Source organism: Microcaecilia unicolor, chromosome 2 (genome assembly GCF_901765095.1).
Source record: "Microcaecilia unicolor chromosome 2, aMicUni1.1, whole genome shotgun sequence".
NCBI lineage: Eukaryota > Metazoa > Chordata > Amphibia > Gymnophiona > Siphonopidae > Microcaecilia > Microcaecilia unicolor.
The window spans coordinates 366,960,463-366,985,311 of NC_044032.1; the positions used below are offsets into that span (position 1 = coordinate 366,960,463).

General features: G+C 46.4%; 1 long non-coding RNA gene across 1 annotated transcript in view; it reads left to right on the plus strand.

Moving 5' to 3' along the window:
* LOC115463776 overlaps window positions 1–24,849 on the plus strand; it is a 42,440-nt gene that overhangs the window by 4,439 nt on the left and 13,152 nt on the right. Inside the window, exons 2-4 of the long non-coding RNA XR_003941077.1 lie at window positions 11,911–11,953; window positions 12,306–12,326; window positions 17,488–17,514. This is a non-coding gene — a long non-coding RNA (uncharacterized LOC115463776). The remainder of the gene's footprint in view (window positions 1–11,910; window positions 11,954–12,305; window positions 12,327–17,487; window positions 17,515–24,849) is intronic.

Genomic DNA, 24,849 nt, shown 5'->3' on the forward strand with positions numbered 1-24,849 from the left:
CACAGCACAGGCATAACCAATTCCTGAGACGATGGGCCCTCTCCTGCTTGGACAAGCGATGCCGCCCCACTACCATGGGTTCCTCTTCGGCTCCTTCCGAACCCTCTTTTGAGGAACCTGGGCGTCTCTGGGTGACGGAAGCGGCCCCTGGTTCTCTGCACTGCCGGCTACGTAGCCCTCTCCTGGACTCGCTCCTGGAACCGGATATCAACCCTGGTGCAGAGTGCAATGAGGGCGTCCAAGGTGGCGGGAATCTCTCTACCAGCCAATTCGTCCTTTATTTGGCAGTTCAACCCCTGCCAGAAAATGGCCAGGAGGGCTTCCTGGTTCCACCGGAGTTCTGCGGCCAAGGTACGGAACCAGACAGCATACGCCCCGACCGACCTAGAGCCCTGCTGGATCCGCAGTAGCTCCCTGGAGGCAGAAGAAGGCCGGCCAGGCACGTCGAATACCATCCGGAACTGCCACAGAAAACTCATCAAGGTCCACCAGGACCGGACTCTGCTGCTCCCATAGCGGGGGCGCCCAGGCCAGGGTGGCACCTGAAAGCAGAGAGATGATGTAGGTCACCTTTACTTTATCGGATGGGAAAGCTTCTGGTTGCAGCTCGAACAGGATCTGGCACTGGTTGAGAAAACCCCGGCATGCTGAGGGGGGTGCCACCGAACCGGGGAGGTTCTGGAAGCCGCAACTGTGCGGCGGAAGCCTCCGCCCTAGGGCCCGGAGGAGCCACGGCAACCTGTTGCTGGAGCACCGGTAACTGGTTGCAGACGTCCTGCAGAACGTTGAACAAGCAGGTTAGCTGAGCCTGCTGCTGATGTAGAACCTGAGCCAGGTTGGACAGCTCGGACTTGTCTGGCGAGCTCATGCCTTCGGCTTACTGTTATGTCTGGGAATGTGAGCTCTTGTGCCCCGACTGAGCACGGCGAAGATGGAGTGACACCGCGCTCGGTCTGGCAGCCAGACAACCCCTAGCTTCACATGGGAAGCGACCGCCGTTCCCCGGGAGTTGAGCCCCCAGGTGCAGGCGGCCACCAGGACTTCCGGAACCGGTGGGGTTGCACGGCCACTGACCCGACAAGCAGGGAGAGCGGACACCGTCCAGGAGCAAAGGAATCAGCAGCGCAGCGAATAGTCAGAGAAACAGTCCGAGGTCTAGGCAGGCAGCAACACAGCGCGTTGTCAGGCAACAATCCAAGGTCTGGTACACAGAAACCACAGGAACAAAGATAGCCGGCTATAGAACACAGACGTAGACCACGACCTCTAAGCACTAGAAGCCGAAGCAAGGAAGGACTGGAGGCAGGGCTTTAAATAGTGTAGGAATTAGGTTCAATCATGTGCAGCTGATCCAAGATGGCTGCCTCCATCAGAAGAGATGCCCTACTTCCAAATATGGGCTTCGTTCCTGAAGCTGCCCAACTCCAAGATGGCTGCCACAACCTGGGACGCCCATCTCCAAATTGGCCGTCCTATCCTGGAGATACCACATCCAAGATGGCCGCCACAGCCTCGAATGCCCATACGCTGCGCAAGCAGGCTGCACCTCTGGAGGAGTGGAACAGAGTGTAACAGTACTCTCATCAGATGTAACGAACAATAACTCAGTCTTGTCAACATTCAAAGAGCTGATTATCTTTCATCCAAGTAGATACAGTGTCCAAAATAGTCTGCAACCGGAGTACTGCAGTGGAAAAGTCAGCTGTCAGTGGAAGAAAAAACTGGATGTCATCTGCATATACACAGTATGATACCTCAAAAGAACACAATAGGCAACGTAAAGGAAAAGATACAAATTAAACAACAAAGCTGACAGCAATGAACCCTGCAGCAGTCCGGTTCACAGCGATCGGGTCCTCGAGGTTTTAGCCCCCACATGTACCGCCTGGGTACAACCAGTTAATAAAGACACAAACCCTTTCAGAACGGTTCCTGCAAGGCCATAACTACATAGATGATGTAACAGTATCCCATGATCCAAAGTATGAAATGCAGCAGAAATATCTAGTTATTTTATATAATTACTTTTTAGTGACAACCATTTGATTTTTTTTTTTTTTTTTTTTGCGTCACTAGGTCCATTCTTCCTTTTGCGTGAAATTGTTTGAGCATGCAGTATAAGGTGATAACAAAGATGGCTGGGTCATTGGCATTTAAGAATTCTGTGTCAAATTTTTTTATTTAGTAAGCAAAAAAGATATTTATGTTAGGTGCAAGTTGTGTCTGTTAGGAGTGATGAAGTGGCGTCAGTGTCAGCAAAGAAACAAAATCTTATTCAATCAACTGTTGACTTTAACCGTGACAGTGTTGCAGACTCAAGTGGATGACCTCATCATTTAGCGTTGGAGAATAGCCAGCTTTCATTAAGCTCATCACTGGGTTGCAACCAAGGAGATTGGTTAGGAGTTGGAAAACTCTGGGTTGATGTCTTGAGGTTAAATTTGCAAAATGAAAGAAACACCGACAGCTCATTTGAGCAAACTACTACTACTACTATTTAACATTTCTAAAGCGCTACAAGGGTTACGCAGCGCTGTACAATTTAACAAAAAAGGACAGTCCCTGCTCAAAGGAGCTTACAATCTAAAGGACAAAAAGTGCAGTCAATCAAATTGGGGGCAGTCTAGATTTCCTGGATAGAGGTACAATGGTTAGGTGCCGAAAGCGACATTGAAGAGGTGGGCTTTGAGCAAGGATTTGAAGATGGGCAGGGAGGGGGCTTGGCATATGGGCTCAGGGAGTTTATTCCAAGCATAGGGAGAGGCGAGGCAGAAAGGGTGGAGCCTGGAGTTGGCGGTGGTGGAGAAGGGTACTGAGAGGAGGGATTTGTCCTGTGAGCAGAGGTTACGGGTAGGAGCGTAAGGGGAGATGAGGGTAGAGAGGTAATGAGAGGCTGCAGATTGAGTGCATTTGTAGGTTAGTAGGAGAAGCTTGAACTGTATGCGGTTCCTGATCGGAAGCCAGTGAAGTGACTTGAGGAGAGGGGTGATATGAGCATATCGATCTAGGCCGAAGATAAGACGGGCAGCAGAGTTCTGAACGGATTGAAGGGGAGATAGATGGTTAAGTGGGACCCCAGTGAGGAGTAGGTTGCAGGAGTCAAGGCGAGAGGTGATGAGAGATGGTGTGCTCGGAGAGGAAGGGGCGAATTTTGCTGATGTTATAGAGAAAGAAGCGACAGGTCTTGGCTGTCTGCTGGATATGAGCAGAGAAGGAGAGGGAGGAGTCGAAGATGACTCTGAGGTTGCGGGCAGATGAGACGGGGAGGATGAGGGTGTTGTCGACTGAAATAGAGAGTGGAGGGAGAGGAGAAGTGGGTTTGGGTGGAAAGACAATGAGCTCGGTCTTGGCCATGTTCAGTTTCAGGTGGCGGTTGGACATCCAGGCAGCAATGTCGGATAAGCCGGACGATACTTTGGCCTGGGTTTCCACAGTGATAACTGGTGTGGAGAGATAAAGCTGGGTGTCGTCAGCATAAAGATGAGATCAGCGAGCCCAGGGAGGAGGTGTAGATTGAAAAAAGAAGGGGTCCAAGGACAGATCCCTGAGAAACTCCAACAGAGAGTGGGATGGGGGTGGAGGAAGATCCATGAGAATGTACTCTGAAGGTACGGTGGGAGAGATAAGAGGAGAACCAGGAGAGGACAGAGCCCTGTAACCCAAATGAGGATAGTGCAGCAAGAAGTAAATTATGATTGACAGTGTCAAAAGCGGCGGATAGGTCGAGGAGGATGAGGATGGAGTAGTGACCTTTGGATTTGGCAAGGAACAGGTCATTACAGACTTTAGTGAGTGCTGTTTCTGTCGAGTGTAGAGGGCGAAAACTGGATTGAAGCGGATCTAGGATGGCATGAGAGGAGAGAAAATCAAGGCAGCAGCTGTGAACGACGCGTTCAAGTATCTTGGAGAGGAAGGGTAGGAGGGAGATGGGGCGGTAGTTGGAAGGACAGGTAGGGTCTAGTGATGTTTTTTTGAAAAGTGGTGTGACAACAGCATGCTTGAAGGTGTCAGGGACAGTTGCAGTGGAGAGAGAGAGGTTGAGGATATGACAGATGGGGGGGGTGACAGTAGGAGAGATGGTGTTTAGTAAGTTGGTGGGGATGGGATCAGAGGAACAGGTGGTGCATTTCGAGGAGGAAAGAAGGTGGGCGGTTTCCTCCTCGGTGATATCAGGAAAAGAGGAGAAGGAGGCCTGGGTTGGTTGGTTGGTTGAGGGAGTGGGTTAAAGGGTAAAGAGGAGGAGGTGCCTTGGTAGTGAATTTGAGGTTGATCTTCTGCACCTTGTCACAGAAGTAGTCAGCTAGTGATTGAGGAGAGAGTGAAGGGGGGTGGGAGCGGAGGGCACTTTGAGGAGGGAGTTAAGGGTGGCGAAGAGACGACGAGGGTTGGGGCCGAGAGAATTAGTCAAATGGGTGTAATAGTCCTGTTTGGCAAGGAATAGGGAGGACTGGAAGGAGGATAGCATGAATTTGTAATGAATGAAGTCGGTATGGGTGCGAGATTTCCTCCAGAGGCTTTCAGCAGATTGGGCGCAGGAGCGAAGGTATCGGATGCAAGGGGTCAGCCAGGGCTGGGGATTAGTACGCCTTGTAGGGCAGGAGATGGATGGTGCAAGTGTGTCCAGAGCAGTGGAGAGAGTGGCATTGTAAACAGACACAGCCTTGTCGACAGACTCGGAGGACATGATGGAAGGGAAGACAATGGCCAGTTTGGTGAGTAGGGGTGGTGAAGCTCAGCTGGAGGTTGAAGGAGGATGTCAGAGTGAGGAACTGAGAAGCGTAGGAGTCGGATGGGTCATCAGCGTGTATGTTAGAGTCTCCAAGAATGAGGGACGGAGATGAGGGTTGAAGAAAAACGGAGAGCCAGGCATCGAAGTCGGTAAGGAAGGAAGGGAGGGACTTATCAGGGGGGCGGTAAATGACTGCAACTCTGAGTGGCAACGGGTAGAATAGACGGATGGAGTGAACTTCAAAGGATGAGAAGCAGTGAGACTGCGGTAGGAGGAGGGGTTGAAAATTACAAGAGGGCGAAATTAGAAACCCAACTCCTCCTCCGCGGCCAACTGGGCAGGGAGTGTGGGAGAAAAGATAGCCTCCATGGCACAGGGCCGCGACTGAGGCAGAGTCGTCGGGGGTGAGCCAGGTTTCAGTTACGGCGAGCAGTTGAAGGGAACGGGAGATGAAGAGATCATGGGTGAAGGAAAGTTTGTTGCAGACCGAGCGGGCATTCCACAGGGCACACGAGAAGGGGAGGGAAGAGGGGGGGAGGAGGGGAATAGAGATGAGATTGGAGACATCCCGGAATCGTTTGCATGGATAGGACGAGGACAGGTGTGGGTGACCTGGATTGGGATTGATGTCTCCCGCGGATAGCAGGAGAAGGAGTAAGAGAGTGCGGAGGAGGGTGGGGGAGTTAGGGCGACGAAGGCGACAAAGACGGGATGCGCTTAGGAGGAATGGGGATGGGTTAATGGCAGGAAGGAAGTGATGAAGGTTGAGAGCTAGGAAGGAGGAGGGGGATAGGAGAGGTGTTAAGCAACAGATAGAGCAGGAAAGTAGGACTGGAGGCTTAAAACTGGAACCAGCAGGCAACGCTTGGAATAGAAGGGCTGGCGGGTAGGCAGGTGGTTTGACAGGCAGATTGGCTGGTGGGGAGGTAGGTAGAAGGGCTGGCAGGCAGGTAGATAGGTTGATGGGTGGGCAAGCAGGCAGGTAGGTTGATGGGTTGGGAGGCAGGCAGATAAGTAAGTTGGTGGGCTGGCAAGCCGGCAGGCGGGGAGGCAGATAGGTAGTTGTGCAGGCTTGAAGGCAGGCAGGTGGTTGATGGGCTGACAAGCAGGCAAGCAGGTTGAAGGGTAAGCTGGCAGGCAAGTAAGTTGACGGGCTGGCAAGCCGGCGGGTGGGGAGGCAGGTAGGTAGTTGTGCAGGCTTGAAGGCAGGTAGTTGATGGGCTGACAAGCAGGCAAGTTGATGGGCTGACAAGCAGGCAGGTTGGGCTAGCAGGCAGGTAGGCTGGGGCTGATGCGATGTGACTGGAACAAGCTGAAGCAGAGGAGAGCTGGAACAAGCTGGAATAATTGGAGCAGAAGAGAGCGGAGCAGCAGGACTGGGACAAGCTGGAACAGACGGATTGGGACAAGCTGGATCAGGCGGACTGGAACAAGCTGGAGCAGAGGAGTGCTGAGCGGCAGGACTGGAACAAGCTGGAGCAGGTGGATTGGAACAGGCTGGAGCAAAGGAGAGCTGAGCAGCAGGACTGGAGCAAGCTGGAGCAGATGGATTGGAACAGGCTAGAGCAGCGGAGAGCTGAGCAGCAGGACTGGAGCAAGCTGGAACAAGCTGGAGCAGATGGACTGGAACAAGCTAGAGCAGAGGAGAGCTGAGCAGCAGGACTGGAGCAAGCTGGGACAAGCTGGATCAGGCGGACTGGAACAAGCTGGAGCAGATGGATTGGAACAAGCTGGAGCAGAGGAGAGCTGAGCAGCAGGGCTGGAACAAGCTGGATCAGGCGGACTAGAACGAGCTGGAGCAGATGAACTGGAACAAGCTGGAGCAGAGGAGAGTCGAGCAGTAGGACCGGAACAAGCTGGAAATCGGACTGGGACAGGCTGGAGCCGAAGAGAGCAGAGCAGCCGGACTGGAATACGCTGGGCAAGACGGACTGGAACAAGCTGGAGCAGGAGAGAACGGAGCAGCAGGACTGGACACGCTGGAGCAGATGGATTAGAACAGGCAGACGGAGGGGCAGACGGGGCGGTGGCGGAAGGACCGGCAGATGGGCAGGGCCACAGGCGAGGACCAGAGCCAGCACCAGCACCTCCCTCCAGGCTCCGACAGCCGGCCTTAACTAGCAGGCCGCGCAGACAACCACTCGTCTGCTGACAAGATAGCGGCGGCGGACCCAAGTGCTCCAACGGCACTGGACAGGAGCAGCATCCGCAAGCCACAGCGGGTGATGACAGCGGCGCTGTCGCAGCCCCCAAAGGACGCAATTGCCATGCTAGAGCCCGGGGCAAACGGCGCGCACTCGCTGGAGGAGTCGGTCTGCCCCATCGGCCTGGAGATCCCGCTAGAGCCGGCGACCATGCCACGCTGGCACTCGCTCTGCCTGTTCATGTACAGCGCCATAAGTCATAATCGCAGTTTCTTCGGTGTGCATTGTTCATTGATTGGATGAAACTTCTCTATAGAATCACTCTGCTGCTCCTACATGTCAGTGTATCAAGGGAGGGGGGGTAGCACATGATCTGATAATGTCAACTCTTGATCTGGCAGCTAAGGTGACAATGACCATCACAGACAATGGCTCTAACTTGGTCAAAGCCTTCCATTTGTTTTCGGAAAACTCACCTGATCACGGCTTGTCTCCTCAGTCCTCAAGAATCTGAATCAGAAGAGACTGACTTTACTAATATCAGTGAGGTCTTTGCTGATGGTTGTGATACAACAGAAGAGCAGTATGCTTTGCCACCGCACCAACAATGCGCTGTACACCCACCGCTGGGTCTCCCCATAAAAGTGGATCCAAAACATTCCGAGGAGGGGGTACTATCCACCTCCCTCTTGCAAGGACACCCACATAAGACTATAAATTAGTGCTGACTTGTGTATAGATCTGGCATTCCCAAGTCCAGATTTCTATAATTCAAATGATTCAGAACTCAGCCGCTACGTTAATATTCCAGAAAACTTGGCTGGACAATTTAAATCCTTTATTAGGAGTACTGCATTGGTTGCCTGTGACGTCTTTGGTCATCTTTAAGGCACTTTGTTAAGTGTTTAAGTTCTTGGATAGTTTCTGCCCTGAAAATGGATCTCAGTTGGTGAATGTGTTGAAATCCAGGATGGCTTCTAGAAGATGTAATTTGCTTATTGCGACCTTGTCCTTCAACTGAAAATATATGGTTTAAGGCCGTTTTTGTTCATGTTTTCACTGGCTATTCGTGATTGGAATAATCTCCCGTGTGAACTTTGTATAATAAGGAATGATTTTTTGTTCATAAAGCTTTGAAAACCTTTTTACTAGATTGGAGGGGGGGGGGGTGCTAATTGTCTTGCTGCATGTAATGATTTGGTGTTTATTTTCTGCATTTGTGTTACTTCCTGATATTCTTCTGTCAGTCTCTTATTTATTGGTTGTAACTCACCTTGAATCTAAATTTAGACAGTTGGTGAGAGATAATCCCTAATAACATAACATAAAAAGAAACATTTTGGGACAGATTTGGATTCAATAGAATCAGGTTGCAAGTCAGGGGCAGAACGCAATGGCCTGAAATAGACCTGAAAGGCAAGCAACCATACCATCCCTGACCTACAATAACATCTATGGAGAACATACTTCAATCAATTGCATAAGACCCAAGAGGAACAAACCAACATTAAGTGGAAAAAGAGAGGCAAAATTGTCCAGACCCCACAGGCTGCTAAAAGGAGTACCCTAATGAGCTCCTCTGTTGTACTACTTCATCTGTGCAGCGAGGAGACGTAGCACCCCCAGCATGAACTGTCTGCAGAAATGCCCATGTGTCCTAATAATGTCACCAGGGGTGGGGTTAGTAATTGTCCTGGCAGTTGGAGTCAGCACTACTACTACTACTACTATTTAGCATTTCTATAGTGCTACAAGGCGTACGCAGCGCTGCACAAACATAGAAGAAAGACAGTCCCTGCTCAAAGAGCTTACAATCTAATAGACAAAAAATAAATAAAGTAAGCAAATCAAATCAATTAATGTGTACAGGAAGGAGGAGAGGAGGGTAGGTGGAGGCGAGTGGTTACGAGTCAAAAGCAATGTTAAAGAGGGGGGCTTTCAGTCTAGATTTAAAGGTGGCCAAGGATGGGGCAAGATGTAGGGGCTCAGGAAGTTTATTCCAGGCGTAGGGTGCAGCGAGACAGAAGGCGTGAAGTCTGGAGTTGGCAGTAGTGGAGAAGGGAACAGATAAGAAGGATTTATCCATGGAGCGGAGTGCACGGGAAGGACGAGTGTGGAGAGATACTGGGGAGCAGCAGAGCGAGTACATTCATAGGTTAGTAGAAGAAGATTGAACAGGATGCGAAAACGGATAGGGAGCCAGTGAAGCGACTTGAGGAGAGAGGTAGTATGAGTAAAGCGACCCTGGCGGAAGACAAGACGGGCAGCAGAGATTTGAACCGATTGGAGAGGGGAGAGGTGACTAAGTGGGAGGCCAGCAAGAAGCAGATTGCAGTAGTCTAAACGAGAGGTGACAAGGGTGTGGATGAGGGTTTTGGTAGAGTGCTCGGAAAGAAAGGGGCAGATTTTACGGATGTTGTAAAGAAAGAAACGACAGGTCTTGGTGATCTGCTGGATATGAGCAGAGAAGGAGAGAGAAGAGTCAAAGATGACCCCAAAGTTTCGAGCTGAGGAGACAGGGAGAATGAGAGAGTCATCAACAGAAATAGAAAACGGGGGGAGTGGGGAGGTAGGTTTGGGGGGGAAAATGAGAAGCTCGGTTTTGGTCATATTTAATTTCAGGTGGCGTTGAGACATCCAGACAGCAATGTCAGACAAGCACGCTGAAACTTTGGTTTGGATGCAAGGTGAGATATCAGGGGTAGAAAGGTAGATTTGGGAGTCATCAGCATAGAGATGGTAGGAAATGCCATGGGATGAGATTAATGAACCAAGGGAAGAAGTGTAGATAGAAAAGAGGAGGGAACCAAGAACAGAACCCTGAGGTATGCCGACAGGCAGAGGGATAGAAGTAGAAGAGGATCCACCAGAGTGAACACTAAAGGTGCGGAGGGAGAGGTAGGAAGAGAACCAGGAAAGGACAGAGCCCTGGAATCCAAGTGAGGACAGGGTATCGAGAAGTATGCTGTGATCAACAGTGTCAAAAGCAGCGGAAAGATCAAGAAGAATGAGGATAGAATATTGACCTCTGGATTTAGCCAGTAATAGGTCATTGGAGACTTTAGTAAGCGCAGTTTCGGTTGAGTGGAGAGGGCGAAAACCAGATTGTTGTGGGTCAAGAATAGCATGTGAGGAGAGAAAATCAAGGCAGCGGTGGTGAACAGCACGCTCAAGTAATTTGGAGAGAAAAGGGAGGAGGGAGATGGGTCGGTAATTAGAGGGACAAGTAGGGTCAAGTGAAGGCTTCTTAAGGAGAGGTGTGACCACAGCATGTTTAAAGGCAGTAGGGACAGTTGCAGTGGAAAGTGAGAGGTTGAGAATGTGACAGATAAAAGGAATAAGAGTAGGTGAGATGGCATTAAGAAGGTGGGTAGTAATGGGATCAGAGGAACAGGTGGTACATTTTGAGGAAGAAAGGAGAAGTGTAGTTTCCTCTATAGTAACTTCAGGAAAGGAGGAAAAGGAATGAGGGGAAGGAGAGAGAGGGGAACGGACTAGTGGAGGTAGAGAATTCAAGGTTTATCTTTTGAACCTTGTCGTGAAAGAATTCAGCAAGGGTCTGAGGCGATAATGAAGGGGAAGTTGGGGGAGGGGGCACCTTGAGGAGAGAGTTCAATATGGTGAAGAGAAATCGAGGGTTAGAGCCAAGAGAGTTGGTCAGTTGGATATAATAATCCTGTTTGGCGCGTAAAAGAGCAGATTGGAATGAGGTCAGCATGAACTTAAAGTGTAAGAAATCAGCAAGGGCCCGAGATTTCCGCCAGAGGCGTTCGGCGGAGTGGGTACAGGAACGTAGGTAGCGGATATTAGAAGTCAGCCACGGTGGGGGTTTGTACGCCTTATAGGGCGGGTCATCAAAGGTGCAAGAGAGTCTAAGGCAGAGGATAGAGTATTGTTGTAAGAAGAAACAGCCTCGTTGACAGACGTGGATAGTGCCACAGTAGAGAGGAGGTTTGAAACATGGGAGGATAGAGATGAAGGGTCAATATCGTGAAGATTCCTAGATAAATTAGATAACATAGGACGGGACTGGGAGGGAGGAGATTTAAGTGTGAAAGTTATAAGATGGTGATCAGAGAGGGGAAGATCAGAGGCAAGGAAACTAGAGGGTGAACAGTTGGAGGAGAAGATGAGATCAAGACAGTGACCATTTTCATGAGTGGGGGAGGTGGAGCGTAGTTGGAGATTAAAGGAGGATGTTAAAGCGAGTAACTTGGAAATATAAGAGTTGGAAGGATCATTAGCAGGAATATTAAAGTCACCAAGGATGAGAGAAGGGGAGGAAGGATCATGGAAGAAGGCAAGCCAGGCATCAAAGTCACTGAGAAAGGATGAAAGGGACTTATCAGGGGGACGATAAATGACCGCTATTCGAAGAGGCAGAGGAGAGAAAAGGCGGATAGAGTGAACTTCAAAGGAGAAAAAACAGTGAGATTGAGGTTGAAGAAGGGGTTGAAATCTGGAGGAGGGAGAGAGAAGTAGTCCAACACCACCCCCGCGACCAGCAGGGCAAGGAGTATGTGAAAAAAGATAACCGCCATGGCAGAGGGTTGCAACTGAAGCAGAGTCATCAGGGCAGAGCCAGGTTTCTGTTATGGCGAGCAGATGGAGGTGACACGAGATAAAGAGGTCCTGGATATAAGGGAGTTTGTTACAGATAGAGCAGGCATTCCATAGGGCGGGCAGAGAAGAGGAGGGGAGTAGAGGAATAGAGATGGAGTTAGAGAGGTCGCGGTGAGATCTGTAGAGTTGGGATAATAGTTGGTGAGGAGGGCCAGGATTGGGACAAGTAGAGCAATGTCAAGATGTTACAGACAGTGTGCCAGGTGGCCCTGGGAGGTAAAAACAAGTCAGGCAGGCTCACACAAAAACAGGGAACACAACAGACATAATTGTTGTCACTGGGAAAGTTCAGTTTCTCTACTTCTTTCTGCTGGTAGGAAAGGAACACAATTCAATGGTCTGGTCTAGTGGGATGAAAAGGAAATACAATTAGAGTTTATTCTTTAAGGTATAAATGTAACTTTTTTTTTTAAGGTTATTATACGGCATTCAGACATGAAGACCAGTTTGTGGACTGGTAAGTTTATTACTTATTATTTTAAAAAAAACATTTCCATGTGCAAATAGTGGTATTTATACATGTATATCATGTACATGTGTAAATACTGATTTCAGAAAGCCCTTATTTACAGTGGTTTATGAGTAGGTGTGGCTTGGGTGGGACTAGAATCTACACATGTATCCCTGTTTTACAACAGAAATACAAGTGGTTTTACACCAGTTCATGCATAGGTTTTAAAAATGTGTTCATCTTGGCCCCTTGAGCGATTAAGGGAGTCATTCTTAATCCCATGCAGTTTATTTCCTCCTCCAAAATGAAACCAAATTAAAACTGTGGCCTCATCTTTGTCTCTCTTTTTACCTTTCAGGAATGCGAGGATGAAATTAAGGTAAAGTGCAAATAACTAGTTTCTTTATTTCTTTGCATTTGCTATATCACCTTTGCTATTTCGCAGATCAAAGCGTACTACATCAATTTTCCAAAGAGTGGGGACCTGGCTGGAAGTTTAGCTATTGTTAAGAAGTGGTAGTAGTTTGGATAGGAGATCTGTTTCTGGGACCTTTGAGGAAGGAAAAGGGTCAAGGGAGCAGACAGTAGTCCTCATGGTTGCAAGAGTTTGAGTAAGAAAAATCAATTTCTCTAATGAGGACCAGGAAGCAAAGCGAGACAGGGAGAAGTGTTTTCAGTTGTGGAGTTGGTAGAATAGCTGAGAGTGCTTACGGTGTTTGTTGAGGGAATAGGTGAAGACTGGTGAGTAGATGCCAATATAGACAGTAGATGAAATTTTCATGGAAAAGTACAATGAGTGTATCTGCCGAAGGACTCAGTGAAGGTATAGAAGAACATGATTAAAGCTACAGAAACTAGAATTCAAGCTCTTTACTTGGATTTGGGGCATTTAGTATTCTTGTTGACTTTATTGTATTCATTACGTAATATATCTTTTATTGTAAACCGCACTGAAATAGTTTATTGGGTTGTTGCAGTATATTTCAGTATATAAGAGAGGGAGGGAGGGAAGAGTGAGGAGTGATGTTGGAGGTGGAGAGGAGGGAGGAGGGATGGAAGATGCTGAACCTGGGGGGAATATAGGAAGATTGAAGGCAGATATTGGATATGGATGGGGGAGGTGAATCAAAGGTTCATGAAGGTCAAATGTAGGGGGGTGTTCTATGGGTACATGAGGAAATAGGGAGGTGGAGGGAAGATGTTGAATGAGGAGAGTAAATGGGGAGAAGTTGGATGTGAGGGGAGATGGGAAGAGTGCAGATGCTGGATATGGGGAGAGATCAGGAGAGTGCAAATGGACATGTGGGAGGTGGATATTGGGAAATGGGAGATTCTGAACATTGGATGATATAGGGAGATGGAAGGAAGATACTGAACATGGGGAGGGGCATATGAAGATGGAGGGGAAATGCTGAAGGCTCTTGGTGCTTTCTTTTTGGTAGTTGGACTTTGTCTTGTGCTTTGTACCCTCTCTGTTATGTTGTGACCATCCGCCAGCAGGTGGAGATAGAGCACACTAATGAGTTGCACCTTATAAGGTCCTTTGCACAGCAACTCAGCCAGTATTCTGTACCTCCAGTAGGTGGGATTACAGTTCCTGTGCAGTGTGGTGACTTCTGTGTGGCCTCCTGTCCTGCTAAGCAGGTTCAGTAGAGTTTGGAGTTGAGATGAGAGTTGCTCAGAGACAGAAATCCAACCTGTGCCCGCCCGTCCCCACTGGAATCCAACCCATCCCCATTCGTCCCTGTAGGGAATCTAACCCATCCCCACCCATCCCCACAGTGAATCTAACCCATCCCCGCAAGAATTAACCTGTCCTCACCCAGTCCCGCAAGAATTTAATGGTACATTTAAAAAAATTGCTGTCGGCTCTCTCAGTCTCTCTCTGGGTTTGAGCCGCAGTAGGCAAGGCAAGGAAGGAACGGAAGTTGGAACACTCTGGTGTTCACATGTAAGACTTCTCCGATTCACTGGCACTGTGTGCCAAGAGATTGCCACATGCACACGGCAGTAGGTCAGGTGACATCTGATGTTCGTGCCTATGTCAGGACTAAGGTCTGTGCATCAGCCCGGGAGCAGAGAGGATTAATAGTAACATAGTAAATGACAGCAGATGATAAACGGATCGGTCCATCCAGTCTGCCCAATAGTCACAATCGTTATCAATTCATGCTTAAATCAACAATGAATGTGATATTATATACTTGATTATGGTCTTTCCGTGGGTCTTTTTGTCAAGGCTCATTCATTAAAGAACTGTGTTCCATTTTTAAAGGCTCGTGGTGCTGTTTTTTTTTTTTGTTTGGACTTTAGTTTGTACTTCGTTCCCTCTCTTTTGTTATATCCAAGTTTCTGGGACATAGACCATAGAAGTTCGCTTGGCCCTATCCTTATGTTCCAATTGCTGGAGTTGCCCTCGAAGCCCACTCCAGCCTATTCATCTTCTCATTTGCGGGACACAGACTGTAAAAGTCTGTCCAGCACTGGCCTCATGTTCCAGCCACTGAAGTTGCTGTCTAAACCCTTTCTAGCCCATCCTAAACCAGATTACCATATTTGAGGCACAGACCGTACAGGTCTCCTGGCATCAGCCCTAGTTTATCACAGCAAGAGTCGCCATCTAAGTATCACTCGACACATCCACGCACATTCAGCCATTTAAGTTTAGTTTTTTTTTAATAACTGCCATTTTCTAATTAGAGATCCTCTATGTTTATCCCATGCCTTTTTGAATTTCATCACCATTTGTATCTCTACCACCTCCTTAATGGAGACTTTCCGCATCTGTGCAGGAGGAGCGAGGAGGAGGAGACAGCACTCAAAGAACTTGGTACTCGGTAGGTGAGAGGCTGGCGCAAGTGCAGCATACACTTCCACGAGAACCCCACAGGAACTGCTTCTGTCCACACGGGAACCCCACAGGAACTTCTTCCGTCCCCACGGGAATCCCACAGGAACTGCTTCCATCCCCACGGGATCCCTGCAAAACTACTTCCGTCCCCGCGGGTTCCGCAGGATTCCCGCAAACCCCGTTCCCATTCAGGTCTCTAGTTGAGAATGTCCTGTGCTTCAGGTGTAAACCTAGTGGTCTAGGTCTTTCCCTGCTCCCCCATTGCCACTTTCTGCCTCTCTTTCTGTCTTCCGTTATTCTCCTGCCTCTATTTAAAAAATGTCTTGGCTCTCAATTCGCTCAAAGTTCATGTGGCAGTGTTGGAGAGCTATAGAGGTAGAATACAGAATGTCTTATTGGCATCTCACCCTGATATTGTGTGGTTCCTTAAAGGAGTCACTTATCTGCATTCTGTTCTGATATGGATGGTTCCAATTTCTTTGCCGAAGATTGGATCTCCATTTCTGTAAACCAGACTGTGTTTCTTCCTGCTTTTTCCAGGGAGCTCTATTCTGCAGAATAAACTTCCCTGTGGCTGTTAGATGTTAAGCAAGTCCTTATGTGCTAGCTTTCTTCTACCAATGATTTCAGGCATTCTGATCAGGTTTTTGTCCTCTTTTTGGGACCCCAGAGAGGTCTTCCAGCCTCCAAAGCAACAGTGGCCCGATGGCTTAAGGAGGCTATTTCTTTTTTTTTTTTTTGATTTGTTAAACTTTTATTGATATTCCAACATAATATTACACTCGTAACCAATATTCCTATACATATCTCATCTGTAACATTCAAGCTTTGTTAACATTCTTTTATTTTTCCTCCTTCTCCATTATACCCCGACCCCCTCTCCCCTTTCCCACCCTCCCCTCCCCCCATTAGCTCACTTAATCGTAACCATTCCTCCACATTGGGTTTGTATTTTCCCTTTCGCCTATCAGTCATTTTTTCCATTCCCATCAAGAAATACAATTTGTTTTCCCAATCTTGTCTCGTGGGGCCTGTTCTTTGTTTCCATTTCAATGCTATTGTTGTTTTGGCTGCGGCTAGGCATATACGTTTTATTCGAGTTTGCCAGGCCTTCCCTCCCTTATTCCCGTAACCCAGCAGACACCATTTGGGATCACAAATGAACTGAACCCCTATTACTTGAGTAATTAATCCTGTGACCATTTCCCAAAACTCTTGTATAATGGGACATTTCCACCAAATGTGATAGTCTGTTCCTTTTCCTTCTTCACAGCGCCAGCATTTATCTGATGCATTAGGGAACATTGCTTTTAATCTGTCTGGTGTATAATACCAACGACTCATTATTTTATAAGCGTTTTCTTTCACCAGTACACAGATGCTTTTTTTACCTCTATACACATTTTCTTCCATTCTCCCCCATTGAATTCCTGTTCCAGATCCTGCTCCCAAGCTTTCATATAGGGTAATTTTTCAAAGGTAGTGCCCCTAATATGTTCGTATAGTTTAGAGATACCTTTTCCTCCCCCATATAGGGTCCCCCATAGGTTTTCAAACTTTTCATTATCTATCCAGTTGTCCTTATTCCATAAGGAGGCTATTTCTTCTGCTTCCATTCTGATGGGTAAATCTGCTCCCATACATGTTACGGCTCATTCTACCAGGTCTTTTAGCAGAGTCCAAGGCGATTTCGTTGGCAGAGATCTGTAGGTCGGCAACGTGGTCGTCTTATTCATTTATTAAGCATTACCAACTAGATGTGTTTGCTCGAGCAGGTGCTTCTTTCGGGGCCACTGTTCTGGCTGCAGGGAATATCACGGTCCCTCCCCTCTTAAGGATTGCTTTTGTACATCCCATTTGTCTGGACTGATCCTTGAGACTTAATAGAAGGAAAAATTAGTTAATTACCTGACAATTGTCTTTCCTTTAGTCTCAAAGGATCAGTCCAGAGCTTACCCTTCTATGATAGTTTAGATTTGTCAGCATTTTATTAAAATTCATGTGTTTATAGTGTTTCTGGTTCCATTATTTCTAGGCTTTACATTTCATGGTTATTCTTCTTTATAGAGGCTGGAGTTTTTTTTCTATAAGTCACTCTCTTTTACCACTTTGTTATCGAATAGTGGCTAAGTTGTTACGCACAGGACCTTATAAGGCACAACTCATTAGTGTTCTCTATTTTCCATTCTCCTGTCTAGGGAGACCCTCTATAATCAGTCCTCTGTAAGCAACTTCATTGTCACTACAGGTGCTTACATAATTGACCAGGCAAGTTAGATTGCAGTAATACAGTAACACAGTAAGTGATGGCAGATAAATACCTGCACGGTCTATCCAGTCTGCTCAACAAAGGCTTAGCTGCACCCACCAATCTGTGTAGGTTATAGTCATTCATGCTTTAGCTGTCCAGTTAGATATGTGTATGGCACTGCATATTGTTCAAACTCACATAACTTCCAAGTGCCCAGACATGGCCTGGCACAGAATATGTGGGTGTAAATTACCCAGTGGCGGTCAGTGTTTAAAAAAAGCAACTGTACTATAACAACGTAACTCCTCTAAAACTAATAATTGTAAGCCACATTGAACCAAAACCTTGTTTTTGGATAATTGTGGGATATAAGAATGAACAAATAAAATAAATAATGCCTTTTAATTTCTAATCTAATCTCTCTGTTTTTCCATTCAGGAATACCATCACATATGAAAGCGAAAGGTATAAAATCTCTTTTTTTTTTAAACATATACCAGATGATATTTAAAACTCTTTAACTGGCCAGGAACGGCACTTCACTGGCTATCTACTACTACCACTTAACATTTCTATAGCGCTACTAGGGTTACGCAGCGCTGTACAGTTTAACAAAGAAGGACAGTCCCTGCTCAAAGGAGCTTACAATCTAATGGACAAAATGTGCAGACAATCAAATTGGGGCAGTCTAGATTGAAGAGGTGGGCTTTGAACAAGGATTTGAAGATGGGCAGGGAGGGGGCTTGGCGTATGGGCTCAGGAAGTTTATTCCACGCATAGGGAGAGGCGAGGCAGAAAGGGCGGAGCCTGGAATTGGCGGTGGTGGAGAAGGTTACAGAGAGGAGGGATTTGTCCTGTGAGCAGTGGTTTCGGGTAGGAGCGTAAGGGGAGATAAGGGTAGAGAGGTAATGAGGGGCTGCAGATTGAGTGCATTTGTAGGTTAGTAGGAGAAGCTTGAACTGTATGCGGTACCTGATCGGATGCCAGTGAAGTGACTTGAGGAGAGGGGTGATATGAGCATATTGGTCCAGGCGGAAGATAAGACGTGCAGCAGAGTTCTGAACGGATTGAAGGGGAGATAGATGGCTAAGTGGGAGGCCAGTGAGGAGTAGGTTGCAGTAGTCAAGGCGAGAGGTAATGAAAGAGTGGACGAGAGTTCGGGTGGAGTGCTCAGAGAGGAAAAGGCAAATTTTGCTGATGTTATAGAGAGAGAAGCGACAGGTCTTGGCTATCTGCTGGATATGCGCAGAGAAGGAGAGGGAGGAGTCGAAGATGACTCCGAGGTTACGGGCAGATAAGACGGGGAGGATGAGGGTGCCATCGACTGAGATAGAGAGTGGAGGGAGAGGAGAAGTGGGTTTGGGTGGAAAGACAATAAGCTCTGTCTTGGTCATGTTCAGTTTCAGGTGGCGGTTGGACATCCAGGCAGCAATGTCAGATAAGCAGGCCGATACTTTGGCCTGGGTTTCTGCCATGATGTCTGGTGTGGAGAGATAAAGCTGGGAGTCGTCAGCATAGAGTTGATATTGGAAACCATGAGATAAGATCAGCGAACCCAGGGAAGAGGTGTAGATTGAAAAAAGAAGGGGTCCAAGGACAGATCCCTGAGGAACTCCAACAGACAGCGGGATGGGGATGGAGGAAGATTCATGAGAATGTACTCTGAAGGTATGGTGGGAGAGATAAGAGGAGAACCAGGAGAGGACAGAGCCCTGGAACCAAAATGAGGACAGTGCGGCAAGAAGTAAATTATGATTGACAGTGTCAAAAGCGGCGGATAGGTCAAGGAGGATGAGGATGGAGTAGTGACCTTTGGATTTGGCAAGGAACAGGTCATTACAGACTTTAGTGAGTGCCGTTTCTGTCGAGTGTAGAGGGCGAAAACCGGATTGAAGCGGATCGAGGATGGCATGAGAGGAGAGAAAAGGCAGTGGCTGTGAACGTTCAAGTATCTTGGAGAGGAAGGGTAGGAGGGAGATGGGGCGGTAGTTGGAGGGACAGGTAGGGTCTAGTGATGGTTTTTTGAGGAGTGGTGTGACTACAGCATGCTTGAAGGTGTCAGGGACAGTTGCAATGGAGAGAGAGAGGTTGAGGATATGACAGATGGATGGGGTGACAGTAGGAGAGATGGTGTTAAGTAAGTTGGTGGGGATGGGGTCAGAGGAACAGGTGGTGCATTTCGAGGAGGAAAGAAGGTGGGCGGTTTCCTCTTCGGTGATATTAGGAAAAGAGGAGAAGGAGGCTTGGGTTGATTGGTTGAGGGAGTGGGTTAAAGGGTGAGGAGGAGGAGGTGGTTTTGTAGTGAATTTGAGGTTGATCTTCTGTACCTTATCGCGGAAGTAGCCAGTGATTGAGGAGAGAGTGAGGGGGGGTGGGAGCGGAGGGCACTTTGAGGAGGGAGTTAAGGGTGGCAAAGAGACGACGAGGGTTGGAGCTGAGGGAATTAGTTAATTGGGTTTAATAGTCCTGTTTGGCAAGGAATAGGGAGGACTGGAAGGAGGATAGCATGAATTTATAATGAATGAAGTCGGTTTGGGTGCGAGATTTCCTCCCAGAGGCGTTCAGCAGATCGGGCTCAGGAGCGAAGGTATCAGATGCAAGGGGTCAGTCAGGGCTGGGAATTAGTACGCCTTGTGGGACAGGAGATGGATGGTGCAAGGGTGTCCAGGGCAGATGAGAGAGTGGCATTGTAAGATGAGACAGCCTTGTCGACAGACTCAGAGGACATGATGGAGGGGAGGAGATTAGAGATACTAGAGGATAAGGTGGGAGGGTTGACGGCCTGGAGATTCCTGAAAGTAGTGGTTAGTGTAGGGCGGGACTGAGGGGGAGGGTGATGAAGTGTGAAGGTGATCAGGTGATGATCTGAGAGAGGAAGAGCTGTGGCGCAGAAGTTGGAGGGTGAGCAGGTAGAGGAGAAGACAAGGTCAAGACAATGGCCAGTTTGGTGAGTAGGGGTAGTGGAGCTCAGTGGTCCTAGAGACATTATAAAAAGCCAGGAGCATGCTCCTCTAGAGACACTTCACTTTGCTCTGCTCTTCTCTTCCCCACCCCCACCACTGGCTGCAGTAAGGATCTCTGGACCTGCCTCATGTTCTGTAACAAAGATTTGTAAGTTAATTTATGATTCAACCTGTTATCTTGTTTAAGCAAATTTCTCCTGTACCAAGATCCTTCTGAAAGATACCTCTCACTTGTAACATGATTACATTACCTGTATTGTAAATAAACCCCTTTGAAGCTAAAATATATGGTCTTTTCTGTTCTGAGCACATGCTTTTAAATCTTGCAGTGCAGGTTAATGTAATTCAACAGAGATAATATTTAATTCCCCCTTATTCTTGTAATTGTAAATCTTATTACCTTATAGGTAATTGGTGGAGAATAAAATATAGAATCAAAAATATATTTTTCCCATATTTATTAAATACAGCACATGCTGCGACCACATGATTTGAGTAATTTCCCCTATTCTTAAATATCATATTAGAACTACTACTACTACTATTAAACATTTCTATAGCGCTACTAGATTTACGCAGCGCTGGTCAAATTAACATGAAAAGACAGTCCCTGCTCAACAGAGCTTACAATCTAAATTGGACAGATGAACAGACAGCTAGGGGTGGGGAAATTGCAGTGGTAGGGGTGATAAGTGAGGGTGTTGAGTAAGAGAGTCATGGTTAGGACAGTGAAAAAACTGGATGGTCAACTGCCGTACAAGTAAGATGAAAAAATGGATGATACGAGCATGAAAGGTGACCATGAGACTCTGATACCGCGAAAGAATGTTATAATAGACATTGCAAACTAATGTAAAGTTATCACTTTTGTTATTAGTTACCTGAATACTGCGGGAAGTTTAAACTGCGTTATTAGAAATTAGTTAAATTAGATCTGAAAGTATTACAATATTAGCCTGGGAGAGCCTGACAACAGCAGGATTTCTTAAGGTTAGCAGTACTGTTATTGCCTAGCAGACGTAGAGGCTTGTAAATATAAAAGTTAAATATGTTGGGGGATTGAATGATGGGGGGGTGATACCCGCTCACACACGCAATGTATTATTGAAGAACGTGTTGCGAAGGGACGGATACAGATGACGGGAGGAGGAGCGTCGTAAGTGACCTGCTTCCTACGGGAAGGAGAGGGCTATTGGGGGGAGGAGGGAGATTAGGGAAAAGATAATTAAGGGACTACAATTTAAGGGGGGAGGGGGAAGAGAGTAACTCAATGTAACCTACAGATTCATACACTTGGGGTAATGAGAGCATGGTACATGAACAGGAGTGGCTGGAGGCTGGGCTGGCTACTCTTAGCTGTAAAAGGTAATCAGATGATGGAAAATCGGACTATGAAAGATAGCCACTTAAGGTAGTATCCTGGAATGTGGGGGGAATACACTCCCCCATTAAGAGATCAAAAATCCTGCGTCATCTTAAACATATAAACGCAGATATTGTACTGCTCCAAGAAACGCATTTATCAACAGTGGAACATGCCAAATTAGTCAAATGGTGGGTGGCTGATTGCGTAGCAGCTGCGGCTATGGGTCGGAAAGGGGGGGTAGCCATACTTTTTCGTAAAGGGCTAGCATTTAAAATACACAAAATTATTCCAGACCCGGAGGGTAGATTCATACTAAGTATAGCAACCATTAATAAAAAAACTATAATTTTGGGAAGTATATATGCTCCCAATGTATTAGACTTAAAATTCTATAAGAAATTGCTTTTCACAAATCACCCAATTAGAAACCCTACCCCTAGTGCTGGGAGGTGATTTTAATACGACTTGGGATCCGATCTTAGATAGATCGCACCCGCCAAAGGAGTTGCGAAAAATAGATACTAGGGGCCTACCGGATTTATGTGTAATGCTAGATTTAATAGATGTCTGGTGTACCTTGCATCCATTGGATAAAGAATATACACATCAATCTAGAGCACATGGGTCATCATCCAGAATTGATTACTTGCTTGTATCTCGTAATATATTAACAGATATCACCGAGGCACACATAGATCCCTGTGTCATATCGGACCACTCGGTGGTCAGAATGACATGGAAGGGAGGGGAAGACGAAGATTTGCTAAAAAGTTGGACGTTTCCAACATATTTAATTAAAGATACACGATTTGGGGAACACTTACAAGCCAAATGGGCAGAATTTAAGCATTTCAATGAGGGCTCTGTTGCTGAAACCAGTACCTACTGGGAGGCAGCGAAAGCTGTGCTGAGGGGTGAAATAATAAGTTATGTAATGCAATATAAACGAGCGAGAGACAGAGAAATAATGAGGCTTGAACAACTATTAGGCAAATTAAACCGACAATATGGTCTGAAACCCAGCAATAACATTAGACAAGAGATCTTGGCTATACAAACCACTTTAAATACCAAATTACACGAGAGAGAAGTGAAATCTCAGGCCTACTATCGCTTTCAACTCTACAAGCATGGGAACAAAGGGGGCAAATATTTAGCTCGACTTATAGCACCTAAGTTTGCTTCCCGAAATATAACAACTCTTAGAAATAAGAATGGGAATCTCATACACTCCAATAAAGAAATCCGACAGGCTTTTCAAATCTTTTACCAAGAGCTTTATAAGAGGTCAGATCAAGACGAACTACAGGGGGAATCTTACTTGGAGGGTATCCAAATCCCGAAGCTGCAAAATAGAGACAGAAAGCGGCTTAATGCTATGATCAGTACGGAAGAGGTGGGCTGGGCAATCAAACAGAGCAAATTAGGTAAAGCATCAGGCCCAGACGGCTATAAAGCGGAATTCTATAAGTTAATGGGGGACTCGATTCTTCCTACTTTGACCGAGGTATTCAATGAATGGATAGAGAAGGGTACATTGTCTGACAATATGAATATAGCTCGGATAGTAGTATTTCCTAAACCCAAACGAGATGAGCAGCTGGTTACATCCTATAGACCCATTTCCCTACTCAACCAAGAGGCAAAATTATTTGCAAAAATATTGGCCAAAAGATTGGGTGGGATATTACCTCATCTTATTCATCCAGCACAGGTCGGATTTGTCCAAGGGAGATCGATTACAAAAAATTTGCGGAGCATTCTGGCATCCTTGGAAGGATTGGGTCATTCCAACGAACAAGCTTTGATGATCAGTTTTGATGCAGAAAAGGCGTTCGATAGAGTGAAATGGCCCTTTCTGTACTCGGTGCTAGAGAAATATGGATTTAATGGCACCTTCGTGCAGGCAATTAGAGCATTATATCACATGCCAAGAGCACAGGTACTGGTAAATGGAAATGTATCGGGTGAAATTCAGATTAGTAGGGGTACCAGACAAGGCTGTCCTCTGTTGCCTTTGCTCTTCGCACTCCAATTAGATCCATTAGTTAGAGATATACACGGCTGTGCAGCGATTTCGGGGGTAAAAATTAAACGACAGGAATTTAAGATAGCCGCATTTGCGGATGACTTGTTAATGATAATTATGAAACCGAAAGAAACCCTAGCGAATCTCTTGCAAATTTTTAGAGAATATGGAGATTATTCGGTTTCAAACTGAATATAGACAAGTCAGAAGCGCTTCAGATTAATGTGGACATCCACAAACTGTGGTGGGAGATTTTCCTTTGAAGCGGGCACACAAATCTTTTCTATACTTGGGTATACAGTTGCCGGCTAGACCAAAAGAGCTATATCATTTAAATGTTGAAAAATTACTGGAGCAGACAAAGCAACAGTTAGACTCATGGGGTACGTTAACACTCTCGCTCACGGGGGAGGATCAATCTTCTTAAAGTGGTGATATTACCGAGATGGTTATATATTTTGCAGATCTTACCCATAGCCTTGTTGCAGAAAGATATAAAGCGTTTGTACCGAATAATGTTCAGATTTTGTTGGGCCAAGAAAAAAGCTAAAATACAACAAAAATACATGTTGGGAGGTTGGAGACAGGGGGTCTGGGAATTCCCAATATTAAATATTATAACATGGCATGCTTATTGCGACTGGTGAGAGATAGACTTTTTCATTCTCCTGATCATACACCTATAGAGATGGAAGATGCACTATTCAGTCCATATCACTTTACTACCTTATTACATCTACGGAATGTGGAAACCCCTCATAGAATTAGACACAATACCCTACTTAAGCCTTTGAGAGAGGTGTGGAAATTTATAGGCACACTTTTAGGTGGAGACTCAAGAATAACGGAGCTACTAAGCATTAGAGGAAATCCGGTCTTCAAACCAGGAATGGAGAATAAAACTTTTGATGAATGGGAAAAGTTAGGTGTGAAAACCTTGGCAGACGCACTAGGGGAGAATGGGGATATCAAACCATTACCGCAGCTGCTTCATCAAGAGGAGCCAGGTTGGCATGATACTTACGCATATTATCAACTTAAGCATTACATACAAAATTAAATAAAGAAACACTTAAACTTAAGTTAGGTAATAAAATTATTAACTTCTTTGAGGAAATTACAGAAAATGCCCCTTCTATATCACAACTGTATCGGAGATTGTGGAGCCTAACTCCTGAGAAGGAGATGACCCTGTTGAGACAGAAATGGGAAAAAGATATAGGGAGGGACTTGCAATCATGGGATATAGTAGCACAAATCAAAGGCATTCCATACCTGATAGGGGGAACTGATTATAGAGAATGCGCATTTAGAATGATACACAGGGCATATTTTACTCAGGTTCAACTGTATAAATCAGGGGGTATTGAAACAGCTCTTTGTTTAAAATGTAATAATGCTGAGAGCTCCATTTATCACGCGATGTGGAACTGTGTATTAAT